Raw genomic sequence first — 14,379 nt, forward strand, 5'->3', positions numbered from 1 at the left:
AGAGCTTCCGACGACTCCTTTGCAGGCCTTCGCTTCTTCCTGCCCTCATACAAAGTCCACTGCGCCTCCGACCAGTCATTACATACATCACAGGGCTCGGCCCGGGTGCATTCGCGCCCCCCCGACCACCGAGCACACAAAATATGAGGGTCAATCTCTGGGAACGATCTAAACTTCCCACATTTACGCCCTTCGATACCCGGGCAAAGTCTCCTTGGGGTAGCGAGGCGAGGAGATTCCATCATAATTCAATTGAAGGCAGTAATTATTATGCAAAGAGAGAATGATTGTACTTACAATACTCTTTCATACACAATTACAACCAAATACTCAGAAAGCAAACGACGAGCAGCGGGCAGAGAGCGTCGAACACACACGTCCATCCACTGTGAGGCCGAAAGCAAAAGTGGATTGTTTACCTCCCAGTCGCGCGCGCGCGCGCTCTGTCGGACAAGCAGTTAATACTACCGAACCCCTTGTTCGAAAGCTTACGACCTATCCAGCTGCCCGCTAGTACCTTCCTATTGTAAAAGGACCGAAGGTTTGTATGCCGTGTCGGAACAAATGATGCTATCATAAAATATATATGAAAATGAAACAGAATACTGCACTTGCGATTTCATTTCACATAAAAAAAATCGTAAGGATCAATTCCCGGGTAAGAACGAAAATTGATCCAAATTAAATTTCATGCAAATAAATAAATGAAAATGAAAAGAATATTGCAATTGCGAATCCACTTTCATTGCATTCTATTATACAAAATTAAAAGGCTCGTGCCGAGCCGAGCGCAAACACACTCTCGGTAACGAACGCACAGGGCAAAAACATATAATGAAAAGAGTATTCTTACATTTTTCAATTACACACTTTCGCCCCACCAAAATACACGACTCGGGGCGTAGCGCGCCCCGCCCTCGGCACCGAGGCATAATTCAAGGGTTCAATTCATGAAAAGAGAGGAAATCGCCGCATCTACGGCGATAACTCCATGTTGGTTCATAATTAAGTAATGAAAATGAAAACAGTGTACTTACAGTTTCATTTTCAAGTCAAACAAACCATTAGTAGAAAATGACAATTTGTCCAAAATTGCATTTTTCCTAACTATACAAACCTGAGGTCCTTTTACAATAGGAAGGTACTAGCGGCAGCTGGATAGGTCGTAAGCTTTCGAACAAGGGGTTCGGTAGTTAACTGCTTGTCCGACAGGCGCGCGCGCGCGACTGGTAGGTAAACAAATCACTTTTGCTTTTGGCCCAAGCAAAAACTGCAGAGTGAGGGGTGGCATGAGGTGGGGCTATGTGTAAAAGGACCTCAGGTTGTATAGTTAGAGGAAAAATGCAATTTTGGACAAAATTGTCATTTGTTCCGACACGGCATACAAACCTTCGGTCCTTTTACAATAGGAAGACTCACTTCTTGGTGGGAGGAATCTGAGTCTTTTGTGAACAGACTGGTGTTCGCCCAACCTTGGAATGCCTCCCTGGTCGTAAGAGCGAGGGGGGGGGAGGGATCCAAGCCTCTGTCCCGATTGATCGGGGTGTGTGCACCGCAGGATCAATGGTCAGACCTCTGGACCAAGTACTAAGAGAGAGGCAAGCGTATCTCTTCGTACCAGCAAACAAGAACAAGTTCCTATTTGCAAGAGGCAACATAACGTTATGGTTTGTCTCTTGTTGGCATCCCACTTCCCCCCCCTTGTAGGAGGAAGTGGTGGATATTCGCTCCCATCCCTAGTGAAAAGGGATAGGATGGGGGCTCTGTCGAGTAGCTCACGGCATCTCGTCCTATCCAGCAAGGTGATGACCGTATCCCCCTACCCACACAGGTAGAGGGGTAGAGATAGGAAGAGAAGCCAGTCACTCTCTCATTCACTTATCTATTCTTACAGTCCACACCAGGGACTCGATGCTGTTCAGCCTGCTAGGGTCTGGGTTAGCTAAGACAACGGTGTGAGCAGCCACCACGGGTCCTAAGGAAAACGATTCCAAGGACCTGTGGGCCAATATCCAAAAGGTAAAAGGAGGAAGGTGCCAGTGGTCTGGTTGTACCAGACCCTGCCTTCAGTACCTGCGCCACGGGGAGAAGTTCTTTGTGTAACTCGAGGGGTTGAGTGTACTTCTAGGTCATCTTGGTGCTGACGAAGAGTCTTCAACACTCAGCCTGGGATGTCGAGTTTCTTCAGAAAGCGCGGTCGCGCTTTCACAGGACAAAGCAGCATCTCCTTCGCATTGAAGGCGGTGAAGTCCATTAGGGAGGGGATTGTGAAGGACTCTAAACGATCGTCAGGAACCGAAGGGTTCAGAGTCTTCGCTACGAATTCGGTACGAAATCGAGCGTCACGAAATCCCCATCCCCTGGATGCTTGACTTCGCAGGAAAAAGTCATGCAATTACCTCAGAGGAAAAGAAGGGAATGGTCGTATGACCTATCCCTCTCTCGACTTCGGTGATGTCCTGTACCCATACTGGTCTATCCGTCTGCCGCGACGTTGTTGTTCTCGGTAGTGGATAGGACCACCGACACTCAATGGTGGGTGTCGATGGTATGGGGTTACTGTGACAAGCCGTTAGGACGAAGAAAAGATTGTTATGGAACAACCGAACTAAGTCACAGCGAAGTTCGTAAACAGACTTGGGCGCTCTGACAGCTGCCTACTGACTGCGTTCGGTAGGAGGCAGTTGTCCAAGCAACGAGCAAGTCACGTGACCTTCGCCTTAAAAGGGTTATGCCAAGAGACTAAACAAACCTAATTTGTTCGTCACCGATGCCAGAAGGCAAGGTGATGACTCTCTTAAGGCATGTGCCCAACAGGCGAAAAGTCAATTCCTTCTAGAGACCGAGGTTTTCCTTGATGGCAAGATATCTCATAGTATAGTTGATTCTCGTAAGGAGAAAACAACACTATGTGACGTTGAAGACGAAGGTGTACAGAAAATGCAACTACGTCTTCACAGCTGAACCCGAGAGAAGGATTCTCAAGATTCTGAACCTGTGCTACAAAGACTGAGAACGCTAACCGCTATTGATTGCTGTCGGTGAGGATCGTAGTTGAAAAAAGCAATAAAAGCGGAGCGCTTCCAGTAATGAAGACAGGGAACTACTGCCTGAAGAACTGCTTCTCATGGGCTGAACATTTGGAAGTAGAGCTGTCAGGTCGGAGAGTAGGCGATGTCTTCTGACATATCTGTTAATTCGGGGCGAGCAATGAAATTGCACACCTACGAATACGAGATATTTTGAAGACAAACTCAGATGTCTGCAAAAATCATTCGCATTATCGCAGTGCGATGCAGCGGTGACTAGTACAGACTTCTGTTACCGTGCGGTAAACAGAAAGATGAAAGAGTCCAAGAGATATCTCTGTTGAAAATTCTCGCAATGTCGAAGGCGATGAAATCGAGCGTCACAGCAGTAGATGGTCCTTCATTATTGCGAGAATCCCCGTTAATCAGAGACCTAAGTCCATGATTGTTGGGCAGAGATACGGTTCGGTAGTCAATCCAACCAGGGGAGAGAGAGACGTAACCGACCGTGCATCTCCGAGACCTAGCTGATACTGAGCCGCTATCAGGCAGTTCAATACGCAGTAGCTCTCGGGACTCGTCATCCTGAGTTGCCAGGTAATCCATTATTCCACGAAGGAATGCGTTCGGCTAGAACCATCGAGCATAAAGAATACGCTCGAGCAATTATATTTAACCGAAACGGATTTCGGTAAATACAAAAGCTGATTTGGTGTTGTCATGACAATACCAAGTATCTAAAATCGAAACTGATAACTGCTGGGAGGTTGCAGGCAACCCGAGTTGCAGTTCAATTAAGATACAATTCGTCTCGGTCACAAACCGTAGAGTTAACTACGGTATGCGCCTACCCCACGGACAATTTCAACTGTTAAAGAATCATGTCCGCGAGGGTAATATACGTAGTATATTTGTAGGTTCTGTACCACGACCTCCATCCTAAAATCTTTTCCCTCCCCCCCCCCCGAGGAATGAGAATAAGGATTGGAGATCGACCGCCTTCGTTCTCTAGTCAAGAGAGTGAAGGAGAAGTCTTTCCCAAAGGAAAGCTTCAATGGTGAACAGAATACCGAAGACGATAGTTCAAGCCAAACTGGAAGTTCCCGTCCGTTCTTCTCTATTTCCAGGTTAGCGCCTACTGTGAGATACTCTTCTTTCAGCAGCAGTCTTCTTTCCAAAATGCTAGAAATTACAGGAATTCGAGCATAAGCGAGGTTTCCCAGATTATCGTGTAAACAATTATCGGGGATTCTCGCTCACTTTGGACCGTGGTCTCGCCTAAGTGTTTGGAGATCGTAAAAACTCGAACACTCTTGAGTGCGCTAGAAATTCCGTAGAATTCTAAGCACTCTGCGAAACCCCCCACCGAATTCGTCAAACGATATCGGCTGGTGGTGGTCCTCTCGATTCCCGTAGAAATCGAGAAAGGGGCAGGATCCCTCCTCAATGACCGGGGAGGGGCTTACGTCAGGTAGGACCGAAGGTCCCCCCGGTAGCGCAGCCCCTAACGTGGGATCTTACAGAGAAATCTCTGTAGGATCCCTCCCCTTTCCCTCGTAGCCGTAAGGAGAGAGGGAATGGGGGAGGAATTGGATACTGGCTCGCCTTCCCAGCGGAACTAGCAGTTGGAGAAGAAAAGGAGCAGCCATCGCCTTACGGCGATGGCCTCTCAGAGCCTGGGAAAACGTATCGTCAGGAGAAAACGTTTTCCCGAGGAGGGTACGAACTCATACTGTAGGTAAGTGTCTGCCGCCACTGTGAACGTCGTCTGGGTGGGGCCTGATCGACACCTGACAGGAGAGAGCCGATACCGCCTCCGACTCATTCCAGTCCTCGTCGAGGTCGAAACCTCAGGAGGTACCGAATGGGGTATTTAAATACGGTGTCCGAAGACACGTAGAAACGCCTCTGTCGCAGTAGAGGAGGTGAAGTAGCTTGTTCGACCGGCCAGAACTGAGAGAGCCTTCTTGTCCGGAGACGAGGGACTACCTGGTTCAACACAGTCGGCAAGCTCCGATCGCGGCAGACCCACCGTCGATTTGGGTTCCCTCTCGGGCCCCAAAACGACTCGAGCCGAGACGTGGCTCTGCTGGTGGAAGCGGCGATCCTTCCCCGAGGTCATTGTGCTGACGAATCAGCGCCGTAACCTCGGCAAAGTTCCTCTGGATCTCGGAAGTCACAGCATCTTGCAGAGTGGGACCGTTAAGCCCTTCGAACAAAGAGCATATTCCGAGAAACCTTCCTCCTAAGAAGGGGGAACAGCGACAGCCCTCTCTGTCTTCCCCATCCACTTGCGCATACGTCCTGGCCGGTCCAAGAACCGTGCCTGGCACGTAGGGCGTCGTGGTGGGATCATGAGGGGCGCACCCTCACGATCACTCCTCAATACCTCGCTCCTCCGGTGTAACCCGAGGAGGTTGAAGGTACGGGAGAGGGCAGACCTGACGCTCCCTCGTTGCTCGCTGGCAGAAGAACCAGCAGGCTTGGAGGGCTGCAGGCGATCGTCAACCCGCGGTGGCGATCGAGCTGCAGGCCTGGTCGAACCGTCTCGCTGTGGAGAACGGCTGGACTGAGCACAGCGGCCCCGACTCGAGTGTCAGAAGAGCTGGTGCTGGTTGCCGTACCCGGTCGCTTTCTGTGAGAGCGACGGTCAGGACCGACCTGCAGGCTCCACTGTCACAGTGAGACCGGTGCTTGTCCTCACGGCACGTCACGGTCGCCCCTGCTTCCAGCCGTGGCTTGGCACCTGGCGAACGGGAGGGACCTCTTCCCAGCCTCCAAGCCAGTGGTCGGTCGTGACGTGGCAACGTTCCCCCCCCCCCACGGGTAGTCCCCCCCCCCGGGTTAGCCACCCTGTTCGCCGCGAGAGTGAGAGACTGGTCTGGTGAGAGTCGCATATGAGCGGCTGTCACCAGTCTTCCGCCCCGTGCCGTGAACCTGACGCTGAGCGGGACTCAGAGGTCTGGTTTCCTGGCTGCACGGCGCTGGTAGACGACCGTACACTCGTACCTCCCGCGAACGATGAGGCCGAGACGGACCCTGATGCAGTGGCAGAACCACTGACACCAGGCGAGGAAGTACCGGCGTGTTAGCCGGTACCCCTCTGGTCCCCGTAGTTTCTTTTCCTTGCGGAAGAAGAGAGAAGGGCGGGCGCTCCCCGAAGGAGCAGGAGGACCAGCGGAAAGGAACCCTCCCGTCCCAACGAGGTGAGACGGGTCCCGAGAAGCTCCCGAGGGAGACTTCTTAGGAAGGGAGGAGGCAACCTTCTTCTTCATCGGCTGTGAAGCCTTTAGAAGTCGAATGGGGAAGAGGCGGCAGCCGACGACGATGAAGAAGATGAAGACGACGACGACGACACCTTACCTCCTCTTCTTCGTCAGCTTCCTCAGGACAGACGTAAGATCTGCTATCCAGGGCGGAGCCGGGGCTGCTGTAGCCGAAGCCACAGGGCCGGACGCACCTGTACAGACAGACCAAAGTCTGGGGTAGTACCACCACGAACCGGGACGACATCAGCAGGTATGGGCATCTCAGGAACAGCAGGCACAGCCAGCACAGCATCGGCAGGGACAGCCAGCGCAGCAACGGCAGGGACAGCCAGCGCAGCAACTGCATGGACAGTCAACCCAGAATCGGCAGGTACGGCAAGGTAGCACCGGAAAACACAGGAAGTGGAGCAGCAGCCAGCAACATCCTGGTACGGCGGCAGGTCAGGGGCGAGCTCTAGGGCAGCGGAAGTGTGGTCGCTGCAGCGCGGCAAACCCACGAGCGGCGGCGGCACGCCCCCTCTCGGTACGGCGAACGGCACTTCACCAGCGGCTGTAGGCAAGACTGTTACCACGTGAGGCGAGTTACCACCAGGTGAGGAGGGACGTCGTCACCTGGTTGCGTGGTCACCACTCCATGGGTGACCGCAAGTTAGGCCCAGACATAGAACCGCAGCCCCTGGACACTAGCACGCCCTGCAAATGGAAGGACGCCCATACCTCACCAAGGTCCACCCTCGTGGCAGTAGCACCTGCGGAAATAACAGTAGTAAGCGATTAAGTGGGGGGGAAGTCCCCTCTCGCCGGGGGGGGTGAGCCCTCTCCGAACGAGTGTTAAGACCCCTAATACAATTGTACATCGGGCACCGAGCGCCCTCCCCCACGCGCTCGACGGATCGGGCGAGGAGAAGAACGCCGATAACCTCCCCCCCCCCAAGGGGAAGGGCCATCTGTGGGAGCTGAGCGGGTGGGGGTTCTCGTTCCCCACCCCCGCACAGTACCCATGTACCCAACAACAATATAAGAGCCGAGAGCAATCGTGCCATCGGCCCGAATGCAAGGGCATAAGGATCAATTCCCTGACTGAGCGGAACTTGAAAACCAAATAAATATGATGCAATCAATAATAAGGAATAAAAATGAAAATGCATCTTGCATACGATCATCTTCACAATTGAATAAGGGCTCGGATCCGAGCGCATTTGCGCCCTCGGTACGAGCGCAAGGGTAAAAGGATCCATTCCTTACCTTTATGGATCAAGGTTTATGGAAACCTTGATCCATAATGAATTGATGCAATCAAAAAATATATGAAAATGAAAAGAATACTGCGCTTGCGATTTCACTTCATACAAATCAAATAAAAAAGGGGAAGGATCAATTCCCGGGAAATAGCGGAAACATTGATCCAGTAAACAATGCAATCTCAATAAAAAAATGAAAATGAAAAAGAACTGCACTTGCGATTTCACCCTTCATTCAAAATAAAAAGGGGAAAAGGATCCAATTTTCCGGGTAAGCTCGGAAACTGATCCAAAATGAGTATTGCCCTTACAATCAAAATAATATATGAAAAAGAAAAAGAATACTGTACTTGCGATTCCACTTCCATACTGAATAAGTTTTTCCAACCCAAATATACGCTCGGAGCGAGCGCTCCCGCCCTCGGCACCGAGCATACACAATACGAGGATCATTTCTGGGAAAATGAATTCCCGCACTTACGCCCTTCAGTCCCGGCACTCGGGTAATCGGAGGGCGTGGTGAAACCAAGATCCTTTAATTCACAATTGAATTCAATGGGAATAAATATGAAATGATTGTACTTACAATTCAGTTTCACTAGATAAATAGAAAAAAAAGAAAAAACACAATCATGCGAAAGCAACGACGATGAAGCGGGCAGAGAGCGATGATACACGTCCCACACGCCAGCAGGCCGAAAGCAAAAGTGATTTGTTACCTACCAGTCGCGCCGCGCGCGCCTGTCGGACAAGCAGTTAACTACCGAACCCCTTGTTCGAAAGCTTACGACCTATCCAGCTGCCGCTAGTACCTTCCTATTGTAAAAGGACCGAAGGTTTGTATGCCGTGTCGGAACAAACACAATATAAACAAAGCATACGACGATGAAGCGGGCAGAGAGCGATGACGAACACGTCCTTCACACCCGCGGCCGAAAGCAAAAGTGATTTGTTTACCTCCCAGTCGCGCGGCGCGCGACTGTCGGACAAGCAGTTAACTACCGTTCTCCCCTTGTTCGAAGCTTACGACCGTTCCAGCTGCCGCTAGCTACTTCCTATTGTTAAAGGACCGATGGTTTGTATTACGTATCGGAACAACTGAAGTTTTCTGTTGTGCCGGGTGGCGAACAGATCCACGGCTGGACGCCCCCATAGGTTGAAGAGCCTTTCTGCCACGTCTGGGTGTAGGGACCATTCGGTCCCTATCACCTGATCCCAATAGCTGAGCTTGTCTGCTACTACATTCCTCCTGTCTGGAATGTAGCGGGCTGACAGCTCTACCGAGTGAGCCACGGTCCACTCGTGCACCTGCAACATCAACTGGTGCAACGGGAGGGACGCTAGGCCCCCCTGCTTGTTGACGTATGCCACTACTGTGGTGTTGTCGCACATCAACACCACTAAGTGTCCCATCAGATGGTCGTGGAGCTCTTGGAGAGCGAGGACCGCTACCTTGAGCTCCAGGACATTGATGTGAAGGTGCTTGTCGTGATGATCCCACACTCCTGCAGCCAGCAACTCCTCCAGGTGTGCACCCCATCCCTCGGTGGATGCGACTGAGAACAGCAACATCTCCAGGGAGGGATTGCGGAGGCACTCCTCTTAAGAGGTTCCTGTCGTCCAGCCACCAGGCTAGGTCCTGCCTCACCTCCTCCGTGAGGGACATGGGGAAGTACGGTGGGTCTCCTGCCTGTGACCAACTCTCCTTAAGTCTCCACTGATGAGACCGCAGGTGAAGACGCCCATGAGGGACTAACTTCTCGAGTGACGACAGGTGGCTGATCATGACTTGCCACTGCTGAGCTGACTGTTCTTGCTGAGACAGGAACTGGTCGGCTGCCTCCCTGAATCTGCTGATCTGCGAGTCCGCGGGGAAGACTCGCCCTGCTACCGTGTCAATCAGTATACCCAGGTACTTCATCCTCTGCTTGGGCTCAAGGTCGGACTTCTCGAAGTTCACCACGATCCCCAGATTGCAGCAGAACTCGAGGAGTCGATCCCTGTCCAGTAGCAACTGTGAGCGGGAGCTCGCCAGGACTAACCAGTCATCGTGATACCTCAGAAGCCGTATCCCTGACGAGTGGGCCCAAGCAGACACCAGAGTGAACACTCGCGTGAACTGTGGGGCGGTTGAGAGACCGAAGCAAAGTGCCCTGAATTGGTACACCGTCCCGTCGGGGATGAAGCGGAGGTACTTCCTGGAGGATTGATGAGCGGGTATCTGGAAATACGCGTCTTTCAAATCCACCGAAAGCTTGAAGTCGTTCTCCCTGATGGGGTCCAGCACCAGAGATCTATCACCGGGCGCCAGCCCCCCGAAGACTTCTCCACCAGGAAAAGACGGCTGTAGAAGCCCGGTGATCGATCCCTGACGATCTCCACAGCTTTCCTCTTTTAACGACTTTCTGGTCATTGCAAATTCGGCCCCATTAATTTCTTATGGTGCGAAAACAGACAGAGGCCCAGGGACTGAAGCGATTGCGTCACGCTACGGCAGTAATCCGGCAGTAAAACATCTTCATAAATCCAAAAAGTATATAATAAAGATATATATGTGCATTACAATTATAACAATTACATGAATAGCTGATAACAATTTGCATGAATAACTGGTAAACTATTCTGCAAGAAAGTTGAGTACTATAGCAATTCATCTACAATAGGTACGAAAGTCAAGATGTCGTGACGTCATAATACAGGACTTAGCCTAAAAGAATGTTCTAATTCCGAAAAATAATTACTTAAATTTGAGTCAGAATTGAGTTACTTTTTCAATAACGAATATTTTCAAATTAATCATCATAAATATGTAAAATATTGATGTTTTCCTATTTATTTAAATAATTATCTAGTGCAGGCTTCGTCATCTTCTATCAAAACAGTAGTTTCCTTAAAAACGTCGTGGTTAGGGACCGTGTTCCGACTGTTGAGATGAAAGTGCCCGTGTCTGTGGGTAAAAGTGGCGTGCGGATTTATCACAGGAAATGGGAAGTTTGTTGACACAAGCGACTCCATAAACATCGAGATGGCGTCAATCTTCTAAAATATTCAGGCGTCAATCTTCTAAAATATTCAAGCGTAAGTAAAAATTTCTAAAGCGTTTTGGTGAGATTTGCACTGCGTTGGCCACCCTTTTCACTACCCTCTGTTTAAAGCTTTAAATTTGGCCTTAATTCCTAACTTTGGAGAAAATACTTACTTCGAAAGGAGAGTGAAGGTCTTTAGCTCCGTGTCTCACCAACAACAAGTCGGGACTGATGCCCATCTCCGGTGTCAGGCAGCGTTATACCTATGTACTTTTTCGGAGGGTGGCATGCCGTGACCTTCAGTGTGTTGGTCCAGTCCATGCGGTTGTTTACCCTAGTAACGTGACGAATACCATTGAAACGTAAAATAGCCTAGCCTAGAGCCTATATAGTACTTTAGGGCAGCTTCACCACAGCAAGACCAAAGTCATTTGATTGGCTAACAGCATGCACCTAACTGTTCTCTAAGTAGGTACAAATGCATTTGGGCAGGCCTACCTACCTAGGTATGACCTGCAATATCGCATCCTTCGAGTTCCTTAAGTTGCCATTTACACTGGAGTAGGAAAATTATATAGAAAATACTACGAAAAATACATTGTTTTACACAAAAAATCAAGCCAGAGATGACATGACTGTACTTACGTGTTTCGTGATGTTTTGTCAACTGTTTCGCCACTTTGCGTCAGCACTGGACGGACGGAATATCAGCACCGAAACCGATCTTCAGCAGCTCAGCTACAACCCTAAAGTTAGTAAACAAAACAATACGTCACGAACCAGGGTTGCCAGATGCTTTTGGCTAAAAGTAGCACAAACACTTGAAAAGTCGCGAATTTTAAGTAAAAGTAGCCCAATTTATCATTAATATGGATATATATATTATATATATATATATATATATATATATATATATATATATATATTATAATATATATATACACACATTGTAACATAATACAAATGACTATTTATCATATCTATTTATCAATCTATATATGCGTATCGCATGCACACACATTTACAGAATAATAAAGTTATTATTTACATTTTAGTGGTTAATCCTGGTTATATGGTACCGTTTCTTTTTCAAAACTGAAGTAAATTTCTATTTTCAAAACTGAAGGAATTTTGTTTTCAAAAATATTTTATTGCCTTTTTAACCAAACTTAAATTGTTCCTTTTCAAAACTAAAGTACGTTTCATTCTCTCAAAATCAACAACTTTCTTGAAAAATTAGGACACTTCTTTTTCGCAACTAAGTAAACGTCTTCCTTGGAAAAAAAAAAAAATAAATAAAGCACATACTACTTTCTTCCAAATTTAACTAGAGTACCAAGTCATTCAGTAGGCTTTCCACATCATCATCATCTTTCTCATTTTTATAGATTGAAGAGTCATAGTTCAGCATGGATCTTTTGGGTTCAAATGTTGAACAGCATTTGCCATTCAATTCCAGGCTGGTCTTTAATCTCAACATTGAGGTTAAGAGCTCTAAGCCCATTCGATTTCTCAACTTGGTTTTAACTCGTGTAACTCTAGAGAAAACCCTTTCAACTAGAGCATTACTTACTGGAAGGTTGTAGACTTTTGATGCAAATTCTGATATATCCTTTAAAACTAATTCACCTCCTGCATTGGTTACACCAATCGCCTTTGTCCAAAACTCAGTTCCTGATGTTGGCACTTTCCCATTATTATCATACAAAATGAATGGAAGTAGCCCAAGTCAGATCAAAAGTAGCCCAACAAGTCGCAAGTAGCAGACTGTGAAATCTGCTCGCCCAAAGGTGTAAAAAGTAGCCCAGTTTGTGGTTTGTAGCCCAATCTGGCAACCCTGTTCAGACACGACCAGGCACCAGCCACCAAGATAAGCTGGTGGCGGCATTCATTGACGAATTATTTTTATTTCTTCATTATTACCATGCCAAAAACTGTGGAAATTAAAACCCCCTTTAGAATATTTAACAGTACAAATTTACTCTATGCTAACACTTTATTATTTAAACAGCGATTGTTATGACAAATAATGTAGCTATTCCAATTTCCGGAATATACTGTTATTAAGGAGTATAGGCGACTTAATCCGAAACGAATTAATATAATTAGTGCACTATGACTTTTATCTTGATACTGGTTGAGTTCGGTTAAACCGATTTACGCCAGCATGGGCCCTTCAGCCAACCTTGCTAGGGGCAAGGGGGCCAAATCTTAATACTCATACTAATAACAAACACACACCCACACACACACACACAACACAAACACACACATATATATATATATATATATATATATATATATATATATATATATATATATATATATATATATATATATATATAGACAGCGGAACCGCAATACCAATAATTTAAGTGAAGCAAGATGTGATAAAGGAAAAATACAGAAAGTTATATTTTACACACTCACAAGGTCGCCAGATGTCCTCCTTTTGAGCCCTTTGTCCTCCTTTCTTGGGAGGAGAGAAATAAAGAAATAATAAACGAGGTAAATTAGAAGGTAAAAACAATAGAATGACGATAATGACGAAACTGAGGCAAAGGTCAGCAGACACAGTCGGATAGCTGACGTGAACTGTTCAGGTCCAGACTCCACCAGTTGTCAGAACAGGAGATATATAATATATTCCTGAAGAATGCACAGCTATGTACAAAAAGAAAGAAAAAAAAATCTGGATAAGAAACTATTGCAGGTAGTGGACAGAAATGCAAGAAATAAATCTCCAGGCAATGAAGGTGAGAACACAAGTGGTTTTTATATGTGAAATTCCAGTAAAATAATGTTTTGTTTGTCTGATTGTTTTAGATTCATTAGCAGTGAAAGTTATTATCTCCTCTCTCATATATATATATATATATATATATATATATATATATATATATATGTATATATATATATATATATATGTATGTATATGTGTATATAGTATATATATATATATATATATATATATATACATATATATATATATATATATATATATGTGTGTGTGTGTGTAAATATATATATATATATATATATATATATATATATATATATATATATATATATAGTATGTATATGATGTATATATATATATATATATATATATATATATATATATATGTATATATATATATATATATATATATATATATATAGTATAGTGTGTAATTTTTCAGGATTTCAGGGCTGGGCCAAGTGCCCCCTCTTGCCCCTACATGGGGGTGCCCATGGATATTTCAGTCAGCGAGAATCGAGTTATACTGAATTGAGAGGTAACATTACCTATTTTCACATATAATGAGTCGAATCTGAAGTTGCCCTCAAAGCCCTGAAAGGATGGGACTTATACGTAATACCTTTGCAAACTTTCAAGGCCCAAGGGATGGTGATGGCCCGGATTTGGAAGAGGCAAATAGCACAAACCCAGGAACTGATCATTGTTAACCATAATTTGTTAACTGTAGGCTTCTTATTTAGCCCTACTTTGACGAAGCTTGCTGAGGATCCGCACCTAATTAAACAGTTGTTCCTAAACTCCTATCATAGCCGAATAAGGACGTTTTCACCTTCTTCTTGAAAGTCCTAACATCTCAGCTCTGGTATTGCATGCCAGGTAGCCTATTGTACAGTAACAAGGGTCTATTCACAATATCTGCTAGGGCTTCAGTCATGAGCTCACCCGTCTTATATATCCCGTTCTATTAGGTAAATTGCCTCTTACATACGTGAAATATCTGTCGTTAAAAGCTATCCAAAAGAACGCATTATCAACTGTCATGCAGATCATGTGTAAATGTTTAGCACAGCT

General features: G+C 46.6%; 1 protein-coding gene across 3 annotated transcripts in view; it reads right to left on the reverse strand.

The window, feature by feature from the left end:
* Positions 1-11,339, reverse strand: part of LOC135215163 (exonuclease mut-7 homolog) — a 176,468-nt gene extending 165,129 nt beyond the window's left edge. For all 3 annotated transcript variants that reach the window (XM_064249821.1, XM_064249666.1, XM_064249744.1), the window contains exon 1: positions 11,211-11,339. The gene's annotated coding sequence lies outside the window, so the exon portion shown is untranslated. The remainder of the gene's footprint in view (positions 1-11,210) is intronic.
* Between the last annotated feature and the right edge of the window lie 3,040 nt (positions 11,340-14,379).

Source organism: Macrobrachium nipponense, chromosome 11, assembly GCF_015104395.2.
Source record: "Macrobrachium nipponense isolate FS-2020 chromosome 11, ASM1510439v2, whole genome shotgun sequence".
In the NCBI taxonomy this organism is placed as follows: Eukaryota; Metazoa; Arthropoda; class Malacostraca; order Decapoda; family Palaemonidae; genus Macrobrachium; species Macrobrachium nipponense.